Below are 14,314 nucleotides of genomic sequence, written 5' to 3' on the forward strand. Positions count from 1 at the left end.
AGCAAAGCCTGGTGACATGTGCTACCACTTCCTGCCAAGTGCACTTGCATGGCTAAGTACAAGCAACGTTTTGGTTACAGTTAAAATTAAATTACGGCATGTAAAACACTCCAATGACTACAGCATTTCAAAAGTAATTACTGACGGAAAGTTTCCTTTATCAATTAATTCTTATTTTACACAGTCACACACCGGGATACAAAAGTTTGAAGATACTGGGGTCTAACAAAGAAGAGTCATTCGCGAATCAGAAAGTTTGACTGCGAAGGATCACACAGCTTTCACAGTTTTAAAATGCAATGTGCAATGCTGTTCTCTCCAGTAGGGAGAAAAAGCCCAGAAACATTTGGATGTCCATCTGAAGTTACGTTTTAGAAGCTTTTAGAAAACACAGACCCAGATAATTATTTTTAACTGTTAAAGCACAGTTCCCACATAAGTCTGATGCACCGGTGTCCATCTAGCAAGTCAGTACCTATTAGATGAGCATCTGTTGCAGAAATCGCAAACTTTCAGCCTGCAAGGATGAAGTCAAAGCTGAGACCTGAACTGTGCATTATTAGGACTGTAATTGCTTGCATTTCCCTTGCACCATGGGGTAAAAGTAGCTGAGGGCTTATTGTTCTTCAAAATCCTTTTCAGATCCTTGCTAACTACAGGCCAGGGATGCATCCTCTCTACTCACTTTACTGAGGATATTTTCTCTCATAGCTTCCAATAAAACTGACAAAGAATACACTGAGCAGAGAAATCTGCACACTAAGAAAAAGTCAGTGTCATTAGTGCCACACACAGACTGACACAAAAAACCATGAGAGCTGCATGTGGCCGTTACTTACCTTGTATCACTACACAAACCTAATAAAATTCACCAGCTAGGGTATACCACTGTCCAACGCCACGTACCCAAATATGAGACCAGGGAAGGGAGACTGGCCTCACCTAAGCCTCTTTTGGTTTAAGTGAAAAAGTCACATTCATCTCATACACTGAAAGCTCTTCTACCACTACTTCTTCTACCACTCTGCTCCCTAGTTACATGTTCCTCCTTATCCAGCCAGCTTAGGCAGATTTTACCCATAATTAAGCTGTAATGCAATCATTTTAAAGAGGCATTGGGAAATGTTCCAAAGAGCTGCATTACAATACTAAATGTACAGGACTGCCCAGCAGTACATATTGAGAGGTTCCTTTTCCAGCTTTAGTACCAATGGTTTTCTACTATGAACCTTAACAAAACTAGTCTGACGCAATTCCTACAAGAATGTAAGGACAAACTGAGCAGAGATGCTGAAATAGTTCATTTTGCTACTTTAGTTTTTAGAACAGTAGCTTACTCTCAAGGCATCACTGTTACTCTTTTGTTCTCCCCTCATCCGTGATTTTAACCCTATAGTCATCAGAGCCAGTATCTCAGGTTTTTCCGTGCTACAGAATCAGTTTCAGCTAGGTCTCCACTACAACTTTTCCCTACACAGTACTGCTGGTTGGACTTACAGGTTGTCGTCTTTCTTCTTTTAAACAAAATTTCTGTTGCAGAAAATGCTACAGCACAAAGAAACCAAACCAAAGTATTCTGGCTGGAGTAAGTAAACTGTTAACAATAGTACCAGCAAATACTTCCTGAAGGTAAAAGGTTTCTCTGGTCCTCAGTCTGCTTAGCAAGAAGGTATACTGGAAAGGTCATGTTCTGGAAGAATACAAGTAGTGAAAGACAGACAGAAAAGAAACACATACAAATGAATGTAAAAAAAAAAATTTAAAAAAAAATCACTTAGTAGCCAGTGGCAAGCAAGTATTAGAATTCTTAACATTTACCTGTATTACATAGTTAACCACAGTATTTTAAGTTAATTTTTCATGTGGCTCAACATTAGTTTGCAGCAGCTGGACCTTACATATGAGAAAGCTGTATGATCACGTAAAAATTTCTGTTGATTTTTAACTCAAGTTGATTTAATACAGTTCCCACTTCACTAAGTTCATGGAGTCTGTGTATTTAATAACATTTTTCTGGTGTAGATGTAGCAAGAAATCAGCCAGGAAATCAGGCCCTTTCAAGATGCAAATAAATGTTAATCTCTGATGGTGTATACTAGCCTGTATATCTGCCACAGTAGAGTATTCCTCCATCTCTGGCAAAGCAATACTTTATTTAAAAAAAAAAAAAATTAGTACTCAATGTACTGGCATTTTAAATGGTTTAGTTGTCTTTTGTTTGTGGGTGTTTTGTTTTTTTTAAATATACAAGCCAAGTGAATTTAAAAAAGTGATTAAACACCAAAAACTGGCAAAGAAGCTGTGAAGAAATTAATACCTGATTTTCTTGCTAGAAAGAGTCTCATTTTAGACCCATCTATCAAAGAATATAAAAGAAGCACCACAGCATCAGATCTTGTTTATCAAACTAAAAATTAAGAGATCTCTTTTGCATGACCTGCACATAATAAAAAATCCATGCTCTTAAGGAAGTTATCTAAATCTTACCTTACTCTTTTGAAGTAAGAAAGGAAGAAGTAAAATTAAATTAAAATAGAAGATTTTTCCAGTGGGATTCCCTGATAAACAGAAACTTTGTGGCACTTACCACCATTGGACATAGATCACAATAAAAAGGAATTCATTCCAAGATGGCGAAAGGAGTCAAGATAACAAAGTCTCGTTACCCTTTTGAACAATACAGCATCAGAACAACTGGAATTTATGCATCAACTTTTAAGCTGGGCTTGCTCCCAACTTCCCAGCATTGGTTCTTCCTCGCCTACTGTGTTTATATGTGGGGTTTTGATTTTTTCAATGGGCAGAGCTGAGAGGGAGAAAAATTTACAACTTCTTTACTGCAAGACACAAGAGTCTTCAAGATATACAAAAGCAAAGGGAAACATTTTCCTGCAGTCACTGGGAGTTAAGTCTGAATTAAAAGCAACTTAGAAATGAGCAAGCACATTTGTAACCTACCTTCAAAGAAAGGAAGTGAGAAGAGGCACATGACTGAAAATCAATATACTTGACCTTCAGTTTCTTGAATTCTGGGAGAGAATTACTTGGAAAATACTTCTCCCTATAGGCTTTGCTTCTTGTGAACAGCAAGCCACTAAGTTGCATAGATGAACATCAGAACTGGTAAGCAGTAGTGCTTTTACAGCATAGCTGTAACAGCTGGTATTGTTCTGCTGATTTTCCAAAGGATGGGTTTGAATTTGAGAGCCGTCGCAAGCCTGTTATCTCCAACATACTGCAGCAGTAAGTGTTTCAGAACCAACTGCTGCCAGTACACATGCTTTTCATTATACTTCGAAGAGTTGTGATTGGTACTGAAGGACACTGAAGGGCTCATTTACACACCTTGCCCATCACAAGATGACAGATGTGCAGCTATCAGCACTGATCACACACACGAGCTTTGTGTGGACACGTGAACAGAGCTAGAGTTTCAACATCTTCCATGCAGATTCCAAGTATGGACATACCTACAGGACAACACTCATCCAGAAACTTGTTTTTTTCCATATGCATCCAACAGCTGAAGGACATCAGTTTGTTCCCATAGCTTACCCAGGGATTATTATTTTTGTTGTTCTCAGCAGTAGGAATTGCAGGGTTTGGATTAAATATACAACTATTTTTTTTTCAATGTTTTTTTTAAAGGGAATATTTTCTTGCGCTAAATCAGTATACTGTCTCAATCTATAAAGGCAGATAAATGAAACCTCAGAAATGTACTTTTATGTGAGATCTTTCTTGAAGGATTTCAGTAAACATATGAAATGACCAAGTAGGAAACAAGATCAGTGTAAAAGGCAGGGTGGGGAACACTTGCAACACACCAGTGTGTCATACAGCCTCATTCAAAAGAACGAAGTCTAATCATTTTGAACTTGAACGTTTGGCTTTAGTCCCTAGTAACATCTGCAAGGCATTTTCAGATTATCTCAGCAATGTCTTATATCACTATGTAAATTAAAGACGCAGTAGTCTTTTATTGAGACCATTCAAAAATACAGATTAACATGAAGCAACACACCAGGGTGAAGGTCAACATTTTTTAAAAGCTGTAAGATAAATTTATTTTAGAATTATACACAAGTGCAACCAGTTTTATTCATCCTTTCACAGCTTAAAGGGACAAAGCTGTATTCTATTCCTTCTGGACAGTCCACAAGAATCCATAAAACACTACTAAATTCAGAGTGGGCTGAACAGGCTCCTTCAGGTTAACTGGCCTTTCTTCATCTTACTATTCACACATACAGAGATTCTAATACCAGTGTCCTATACAACGATACATAGAGCAGTGTCTTGCACCTTGAAAGATATGAATACAGTAATGTTCTTAACATTAAGCACACTACACTGGCAAAATAAATATATACAAAAGGCTAAAGTAGGTAAGGCAATAAAGAATGCAGGTGCCATGCGTATATATAACATAAGGCAGTTTCCTGCTCATAAAACCTTGAAACTTACTACCAAGATCAGATCAACGCTCATAACGCTAAGCAAACTGCCACTTCCTTCAGCATGTGTCTCCTCAGCTACAGAACAGCTACCACTCTAAGCTTCCTTTCTTAAGATAAACTACTTTCTACTTAAAAGAGAACAAGGGATTCAGAATACAATTCACAATCATCAGAATTAGACCAACCTACACTTGAAACATCCAGGTTTGACAGCTCAGTAACCTGCACTGTAATCTGATTATCATATAAGATTCAAATCCAGTGATCTTCACTTGTTTGTAACAGTGCTCATATGAGTTCTGCCACCACAGCCATGCATTGCAGTGCTTCAGTGTGAACACTAGAAGATCCTGCAAAGTGAAATTCTCTTTTCAGCATTTTGAATTCAGAATTTACAGATTGCTTTGAGCAGCCTTTGAATTGCATGATTTTAAACACCCAAAATACTCAATCCAAATTTAAAGACTATAGAATAACACAATAGTAGAAACTTATTACTGCTTGACATGAGTAAAATTACCAATTGTCACAACAGCCCAACTTTAAAAGGGACAGGTCCCTGCAGAATGTCTTTTAGAGTTTACAACCCAGGTACTACAGCGCTATGAAAGTGCACAGAAATTCACCTATGTCTAACTCTTGTTCTATTTTGAATGTAAAATAAGCTACACTTGGTGGTAACTCAGTTTCATCTAAAATAATTTTGAAATAGATTAAAATTGCACTACTAATAGACAACAAATTTTGTTTATTTTAAGGATTATTTATAGACTGACTGCCTCTAAGAGGAAGGCACTAACTTAGCTGCTTTGAGAACTTACTCCTTTCACGCCAATGTGCAACTGGAGAGCAGCAAACATTAAAATCAGCCAACAGACTTGAGTTGAGGCTACAGTTTCACAGCTAGCTGAAACCAGGATAGGTGCTGCCACTGAAGAGTCATGACCAAATCCTTTTCTCTTTTGATCAGGTTAGTTTTCATCTGGGTGAGTTCCATAATTCAGTTTACCATCATCTATAATGACAACTGATGGCGTAACTTAGAGAACAGGTACACACAGTCACAGCCCTCCTCCTTTGAGTAGCAGACCACAGACTCCGTTGAGCCAATCATTAAATTAAAGCCCTAGTGAATACAGAGCAAAAGCTGGCCCACAGATAGCTTGAAAGCAGCTCCAGTGTGGACCCTACACCAGGACATCACCTGACCAGCTGCAGCTCTATGCTAGTACAGGAATTGCTCTGTATTTCACACTCCAGCTGTGACTAGATACGGAACAGAAACGGCTGCAACAGTCTCTCAAGGACCCAGCCCCATACTCACTTAACCTGTAATGCAGCAATGGGAGATTTGTGCATCTGTCCTCTACTTTGAAGCTCTTCTTTCCCTCAGGTCTCTGGGATGTGCAGCACATGGCTTTCTACTGCACAAGAAAAAACAACTTTGCCACATGTTTTAATGGGTAAGAAGGGGGAAGCTTGCTTCATCCAAAAACGTTAGCATCTTAAGCATCCAAAAGGTCGAAAAAATGCCTTATTAAAAAAATCCTACGTAACCAATGCTACCTTGCCACCATGATTTACAGTTCATTGTTCACTATTCATGTACTTCAGTTATGATGATGAGAACAGGCCAACAAGATTAGGTTTGGTTTTGTTCAGTAATTTTGGTCCAGATGAACCTATATGACTGTCCAGTGAGAAATGGAGATGCCACTTCTTTTTCAAAAAGGTCTCTTAAAGTTTTCGGGCTCCCACTTGATCTGCATGTCTATTCTGAACTGGTTATTCAGACTGAAGAAATAAAGACTTTTGCGGGCCACACCATTCCATTGTCTGTTTACAACAGAAGAGCTACTACATGAAAAGCAAGCATACAGTGTCCCAGAATTCACAAAGCAAAGGAAGAATTGGTAAGTCATTGATCACTTAGAAATAAAAAAAAACCCTTGCATGGTACAAAAAAATGCACTTTGTATCTTCTATTCCAGCAGTACCTATGATAGGTACTGCATACATATCCCATCAGCTGCAGACTTAAGACGGGTATGGAAGACTTGATGAGAAGTTAGTATGTACAGTTAAATATTGCTATAGCCCAACTACTTGGGCTGCCAAGCACCTCCAGAGATTCAGGGATATCAAGATAGGGTCAGAGGCAGAGGAAAAAATGCTGAATTGGATAATGTTAGACAGAGCAGGTATAAATTACACATGACCACTATCAAGATAGAAGTGATTAAAAAAGATGAGCAGTGATTAAGTTTTTGAAAGTTTTATAGGAATGCAGGAACACACCACTCATTAAACGGATGAGACTTCAGAGGGCACAGACCTGCTAAAACTGGAAGGAAAAGTACATAGAATATGGGTATTGCCAGCAACATAAACACAGATAAAAACACCAAAAAAAAAGCACATGTCAACAATGGTAGTAATACAGTTCTTAGCTTTGTAACTGATACTGTGGCCAAAAGGATCTTGGTTATCAATGAAGATCAAAATGTCTCACCCAGTAAGAATTATCTTTGTTAAGATAAATCATCTAATCTAGGAATTTCAGTTAGAGGCTGAAATATGGTCATGTTTTAGAAGCACATGTGTGAAGTACCTAGTGAGGCAGCAAAATCAGGCCAGAAGTCAAAGCAGAAGGTTTAAAGTTACTGAAGTTATTTTTAAAGATGGCACTCTCAGACTTTGGGAACATCATTTTTATCAGAGGCTTTTTTAAACCCATGTTTTTACATGGCAGTAAGTATGTGGGTTTTTTGGTTTTTTTTGGCAAGTGAAGGACATGAGGGAGGAAGGGCTGCTTTATTTCACTTCTTATGTGAATGAAGAAATAGGCCTTTTTTGAAAGGCTTTTACTACCTACATTAACAGGCAAAATCACATAACTTATTAACGAAAGCCATACTTGTCTTTATGGCACATAACAGTTTTCTTTTCCTACATTATGCAAGGTTCTTTTAATGGCCTCTTCCATCTCCTTTTCCTGTGTTGCATATTCAAAGTACTGCTCTCTAGTCACTTCTGCTAAGCCAGAGAAGTTCTCCCAGCCAGCAGCTACTCTGACTTACTGTATCTTCCGCCTTGCTTCCATGCTTGGGTTGACACAGATACCTTACTTCATCTTTAATCCCATCAAAAGTCACACCACACAGACAAGATTTTTTTTTTTTTTTTTTTTTTTTTTCAGTAAAGGAAAGCTATTTCTCTCTGGCAGATGAAAGAAAGGAGGATTTGGGGGAGGGGAGGAGCGGGCAAGGAGCAGTGTATGTATTCCCTGGCTGGCAGCCACTTTAGCTTTGCCCAATTTCTTAAACTCAACCTTTTCTTCCCAAGTTCCAGATTTGGTGCCAGACTCCTATTAGTGACCAGTCTGCTTTACATGTTCTTAGATGTTGCCATACATGTAAGAAAATGCCACTGACATTCAGCATCAGGTTTTTTCTCTGGTACCCAAAGCAGTAGAGTCTGCACAGCAACAGGAAAACAGGTACAGATCATTTTAAACTTGGTCAACTGTTTGCTCTCCCTAGCAGAAGAGAAGTCTTCTGAAACATGCAGTACTTTACTTGCCTTTAAAACTACATACAATCTAATCAAAAGTGTCATAGCTTGCAGTTAAGAGGAAAGCTTACTGCAAACCACAAGATTAAACTGATACTACATGCAATTATTGGTCAAAAACCCTTTAAGAGGCACTAAATTACATCCCACTGCAACCCCTGTTGGGACAGGAAGTTGCTGACTGTCATGCTTTAACCCCAGCCAGCAACTGAGCACCATGCAGCCACTCGCTCACCTCCCTCACAGTGGGATGGGGGAGAAAATAATGGGAAAAAAAAGTAAAACTCGGTGTTGATATAAAGACAGTTTAATAGGATAGAAAGGAAGAAAATAATAATAATAATAATAGAAGAATTGGAATATACAAAACAAGTGACACACAATGCAATTGCTCACCACTCGCCTACCGATGCCAGTTAGCTCCTGAGCAGCGATCTGCCTCCCACCCTGGCCAACTCCCCCCAGTTTATATACTGGGCATGATGTCACATGGTATGGAATATAGCTTTGGCCACTTTGGGTCAGCTGCCCTGGCTGTGTCCCCTCCCAACTGCTTGTGCCCCTCCAGCCTTCTTGTTGGCTGGGCATGAGAAGCTGAAAAATCCTCGACTTTAGACTAAACATTACTTAGCAACAGCTGCAAACATCAGTGTGTTATCAACATCCTTCTCATACTGAATCCAGGACATAACAGTATACCAGCTACTAGAAAGAAAATTAACTCTGTCCCAGGAGACTGACTTAGGTTTTGAGTTGCAAATCCAGCAACTATGTGCCTCTGGATCAACTCTGCTTGTACAAGAGTCTTACACAGTGCAACTCCATTGAAGTTAGTATTATTCATAGTTTATTCACATTAGAAAAGGATCAGATCTATTTTATGTATCTACAGCCAGCTTGATGGACTAGGCACTTAAGCTACCATAACATCCGGTTAAAGATAAAAAGCAATATAATACCCTCTGAATTACAAACACCTTATTTCTATCACAAAACGTGAAATCAAGCATCACTATAAATACTGCATGTATTCTTCATCACTTATTACAAATTTCAGGCAAACTCTGAAATAAGTCAGTTCAAGATGCATTTCTACTAAAAGGATGCCCTATTTCAGGAGGACTAGGAAAGCCTTCCAAAAAAAGTAAATAAAAAATTCCCAAACAAAAGCTGTACGTCTTCAATACCTCTCTCAAAGCCTGTATCAATCAATCAATACATTTGTTCCTACCTTCATTCAACGTTAGTCTGTGTTCTTAACTTTGCATTCAAACCAAGTCACAAAAGCAGCTCTAAGTTGCCCTCCTGTCACTCACATAACCAGATAACACATAACCAAGATAGAATTCCATCTGCCAATTAGGAATAGGCATAAAACAGTTAGACATCTGTCACATTGTTTCAGAGCAACATGCAGCAAGAAAGCTGCAACAGCTTTTTTTAATAAAAGCCAAACAATTTCACTTACATTGTTGGCCTGTTGTAGAATACAGTAGGGTAACACAATCTCATCAGCAGATGAAAATCAAAGTCCAAGATGTCTTTTGTTACCAGCTAGGTGTTAGTATCAAATTTAAGGTCACAGGAGACACAAACCTTAATGCTTTTAACCTACGACGCCTCCAACTACAACACCTTCTGATCAACATCAGGATAACATCTTGCTGACCACCCATCACATACCTTGAAAACAGAGTAATTCCTCCAGTTTCATATTTACCTCCATAATGCTGTCTGTCCCTATTCCAATGAAAACCCTTGACTTCCTTCTCGCACTGTACTGAAGAGATACCCAAGTCCCAGATCCTACGAACCTTTAACATGCACTCCCATTCTGTAGACATGAATGATGGTGCCATCCAAGACACTTAAACTAGACTCAGTCACTTCAGTCTTACAATCCATTTATTATGATGACCACTAATAAGGTACTACCAACAACACCTTCCTGACTCTTCCCTCCCTTTGCTCATCTACCACTGATGTGTGTTTTCTTCTACAGCGCCTACCATCTGGAGAAGCCCAAAAGAAACTGATTGAATGAGGACAGGGAATGCTGAAGCTTAATGGGAGGGGGAAAAAACCCAACAAACCAACAACCAATCTTTTGTCTATCATACAAGTAACCGTGGGGAAGAAGAGTAGAGATATTCAGTGAGGCATAATTTGACATGACTACACTAAAACAATTTCCTTTACACATTATAGACATGGAAATCTCACTGCAAAAAGGAAGTTGATAATTTTGCTTGTCAAAGGATTTTCATCAAAGTGTTCAAAGGTCAGCATACATGTGCTTGATTGCCAGAGTAGTGTCCTATTTTGCAAGATGTAGACTAAGGAAAAGTTACTTCTGTAAAGTCAACAGATTGTTTCAACTCTCAGATACAGTACTATCTCATGTGGGCAACTCCCTGCCAAATGGTAGTATTGTCTTGGATTAAAAAAATAAGTAAGACAAATTTTGTTTCAGAGTCAGCAAGCCTTTGTACTAAGTCAGAAATGCTAAAAGATATGAGTTTACTCTCATAGAAACCAGTTTAAACAAAAAGTTGAAAGGAATGCAAAGAATAAACCTTATTATTGGGAATGATAAACCCAATCCAGTTTTACCAGACAGCATTACTTGAACAGCAAGTTAAGATACTTAGAGACTGCTAAATTAATGCTTCTTATTCTTGTACACCACACTGAAACTACTAGCAAAATGCACGAGATACTCCAAGTTTTGCTTTAGGAGCTGTTGAAGTGTGAAAATGAGCTGACTCAACTGCATTTTACTTTCTGTGTAGAACTGTGCAAAAGCAGAAGTTTCCACTCAGGAAACAAACTAAACAACCTTATACAAGACATTCCCGCTGTAAAAAAAGTTTTATCCCATTTTGACAGTGAAAAGCTGATCCTCACAGCAGTATTATGACTTGTCAACCCTTTTAGAAATTTTCCAGAGCCCTATATGAAACATTTGAAGTTGCGAAAGGCCAAGAACCTGCCTTGCCTAAAGCTGCTGAAGGCCTGTCTGTGTTTTCATACATTGAAACCACATCACCAGAATAACCGAAAGGATCATCTGAGAGAAAGATTGCTGGTTCACTTCTTATAATGGGTAGCAAAGTTTGCTGAACATACTAGTTGTGCCAGGTAGTCAAGACAAAGACAGAAAGACTCTTGCGCCAAGAATCGCCCAAGAAAGAATAAAAAGGTCTGATAAATTATAAATATACAGGCACTGCACTTTTACCCTACTTCTGATGCAACCGTCTGCCACAGGACACCAGGCTGGAAGACCTTACTGTCTGAATCAGTACAGCCATCATTATAGCACGACCAAAGTCTTGAGGAGAAAAGTTGAAGGACCCTTTGCAACCCAAGGAGGTAGCCTTACAGGCATGTGTTGCATGACAGCAGAAGAGCAGAGAATCTGCAAAGTACAACACAAGTATATCATGCAAAATGACAAAGTAACTACAATTCATTATTGACTCATTTCTATAATGCGAACATTGAGGCTAAGTAAAACAAATATTCTATAATAAAGCAGTATTTCCATATCCCACTCCTACTTTCTTTTTTTCCTTTTGGAAAGTGTTTCCATTGCTCTGGTAACTGAAGTGTTGTGGTTTAACCCTGGTTAAACTACTAAACAACCAGAGGAGTGAGAAATTATAAGAAAGGTATTTTGTGGTTAGGCATGATGTGGGTCCTTTCATCATAGGAACAAAGTTTGCTTTAATTTCTGGATGTAGAATCTAAGAAAAAAAAGTTGAAACGGTTAAAAGTTTAACCCCATGTAGTTAAGAAAAACCTCTAAATGACTCGCCTCATTCACAAATAGCATTTACATACATAAGATTAAACTATAAAATCTGATGTCAAGACGTCAAGCATATGCCTTCTCAGACTTCTACAGTTAAACCAACTGTGATCTTGTCTGAAGAGAGACAGACCAGAAAAGAACTAGGGCACACTAAGGGCACATAACATTGTGGGTGCTAATTAAAATCATTGTGACTTGAACACACATTGTAACAGTAAGTACTATCATATTGCAGAATCCACTTTTTGGAGAACATATAAACAAAACAGCCTGGCAGCTGATACTTCAGGAAGACTCAGTGTACTCAATTAGGAATGCTAATCTGGAGACCTTAGAACTTCAACTGGCAGGGGGGCCTGTTTGGGAAAAGCACTGCATCCCTGCATGTCCCTCTGCAGCACAGGTTGGCTATGCTTTACCAGTCAAGGAAAAAAAAAAAAATCAGACTGATTAAAAGTGGAATGCCCCTTAGCGCATCAGATGTATTAGTTATGATTGTAAAACTGACTAGTACTGAGCAGCCACCATGCACTCACAGAGAGCAAGCGCCTCTTCAAGAACAAATAGATTAGATCTACATGATTGACCTAAAAGTAATACAAGCAATACATGAGGAAGACTGAAAAAAAACCAAGTATTTTTATTTAAGCAGATGTCAGCACTTTATGAACAGTTTCACTATTTCCTGCATTGTCAACTTTCCTGTTTGTAGGTCCTTTGCTAAAAAATAAAAAGGACTGGAAGAAACAAATTACAAGAAGGAAAACATAACTGCGAAATCACAAATATTACCCATGGAATCAGAAGTATGCCTCAATTATTAGTAAGTTTCTTCAAGCTGAATAGTGCTGAAAATAAGACTCTTGTGAAAGCAAATACTATATTTACTGAATAAGGTAAGAAAAAACAGCATCACATTCACAGTCCTCAAGACTTCAAAGTAAATCAGTGAGAAAAAGAAATATCAAGGGGCTAAGCAGCTCAAGAAACATCAAGAAAATGGTTGGCAGACAGACGCACCCATTTATGTTAGCTATCTCTTTAAAAGTATAAAGAAATATTTTATATTTAGCACAATACCAATGTAGATTTTTTTTTTACTATACAACATTTATTAATGTTTATTAAGCCTTTTATTCTACCAGAGATACAGCAAAATACCTTTTTAGGTAAAATGCTGCTTGGGCCTTGATCAGCTGGTGTTACTGATACAGCATTTTGAAAATGGTTGCAGAGAGAAAAGAAATGTGCCATTTTAATTCTGCAGAAATATTTCTTGAAATGCATAAAACCTGTTCTTAAAGCGTTAGAAATGCCAGCCATACCTCATTTAGTCAATTGCATCTGCCTAAATAAAAATTTGTTTCTTCCCTGTGCACCAAGTTCAGCACAATAAAACGTCTGAAGAGGATACTGCACTTGGGTAACATAAAACAAGTTGCACATTATTCCACCTCAACTTTAAATCAATTTATTTCCAATAAAGAGTCTACTCATTCTCTTAGTCTTATTTTTCAAAGCCTGCATTAGTTTTGCCCTCCTAAATACTAGCAACCTCCACCACAGTTTACCCCTTCATCCCGAAGTGCGCTTCATTGTATTTTAAAAGTGACCTCAACTACGAGTAGCTAACCATAAATCTCAAGTCTCGTCAGACTGAGATTCCAGTTCAGCAATACCTCAGTGAAGAACATGAAAATTTTGCTTACGTTTAGTTCAGCAGAAAGTTATTTTAAGATTGGCAAATCTTACAGAAACGTAAGTCACAGCAGTCTGTTTTGATATATCACATCTTATTATCATTAAAAGATATTCCTTGAGCTTTAGAAACCCCTTTTCACCCCCAAATCTATAACCAAACCCAACTCTTGTCAAGCAGGTTCCTCTACCTAGTCACTAAGGGGCTTCTAACTCCAGTCGACGAAGGAGCTTGAGCAGAACCACTCCAAATCTCAAAAGCGTGAGCTACACGTACACCAATACGCACACGCGTTCTGAGGAGTTGAGCAGAGAGTTAAAACTATCTGCCGAGAGCGGTTTGATCACTGTCACTACGCAGCCCAGCAAGAGCCACGGTTAGCTTCAGCAGCCCAAGCCCCCTTCCACTTTCCGAAAATTTACATCTAAACATGAACCGAACCATAACGGAAAAAAAAAACCAAAAACAACCGACAGAAAGATAGTTCTGTACCCCAGCCAGCCCCGCCGTTCTGGATTTTGCCCAAGACTCGGTACTGACGCAGCCCCACGGAAACAACCTTTCCGCGACCAGCAGAAACAAAACAGCCGAGCGGCCCGAGGGCCGGGGCCGAGGCCGAGCCAACTGTTGCTGCCGCCGGGGCACAGGGAGGTGCCGGGGCCGCTGGACGACGGCCTCGCACCCTGCGGCTCCCTGGCAGGGGCCGCGGCACCCAGCCGCCCTCCGCCACGGGGCCCCCGACGATCCCACCCCCCCGGGCGGGCT

The 14,314-nt window shown here is 39.1% G+C and overlaps 1 protein-coding gene across 3 annotated transcripts in view; it reads right to left on the bottom strand.

Moving 5' to 3' along the window:
- The window catches only part of RAB8B (RAB8B, member RAS oncogene family), a 28,537-nt gene that overhangs the window by 13,942 nt on the left and 281 nt on the right, over positions 1-14,314 (bottom strand). The window lies entirely within an intron of this gene.

This window comes from Haliaeetus leucocephalus, unplaced genomic scaffold (genome assembly GCF_000737465.1).
Source record: "Haliaeetus leucocephalus isolate CR32 unplaced genomic scaffold, Haliaeetus_leucocephalus-4.0 Scaffold339, whole genome shotgun sequence".
NCBI classification, from domain to species: domain Eukaryota; kingdom Metazoa; phylum Chordata; class Aves; order Accipitriformes; family Accipitridae; genus Haliaeetus; species Haliaeetus leucocephalus.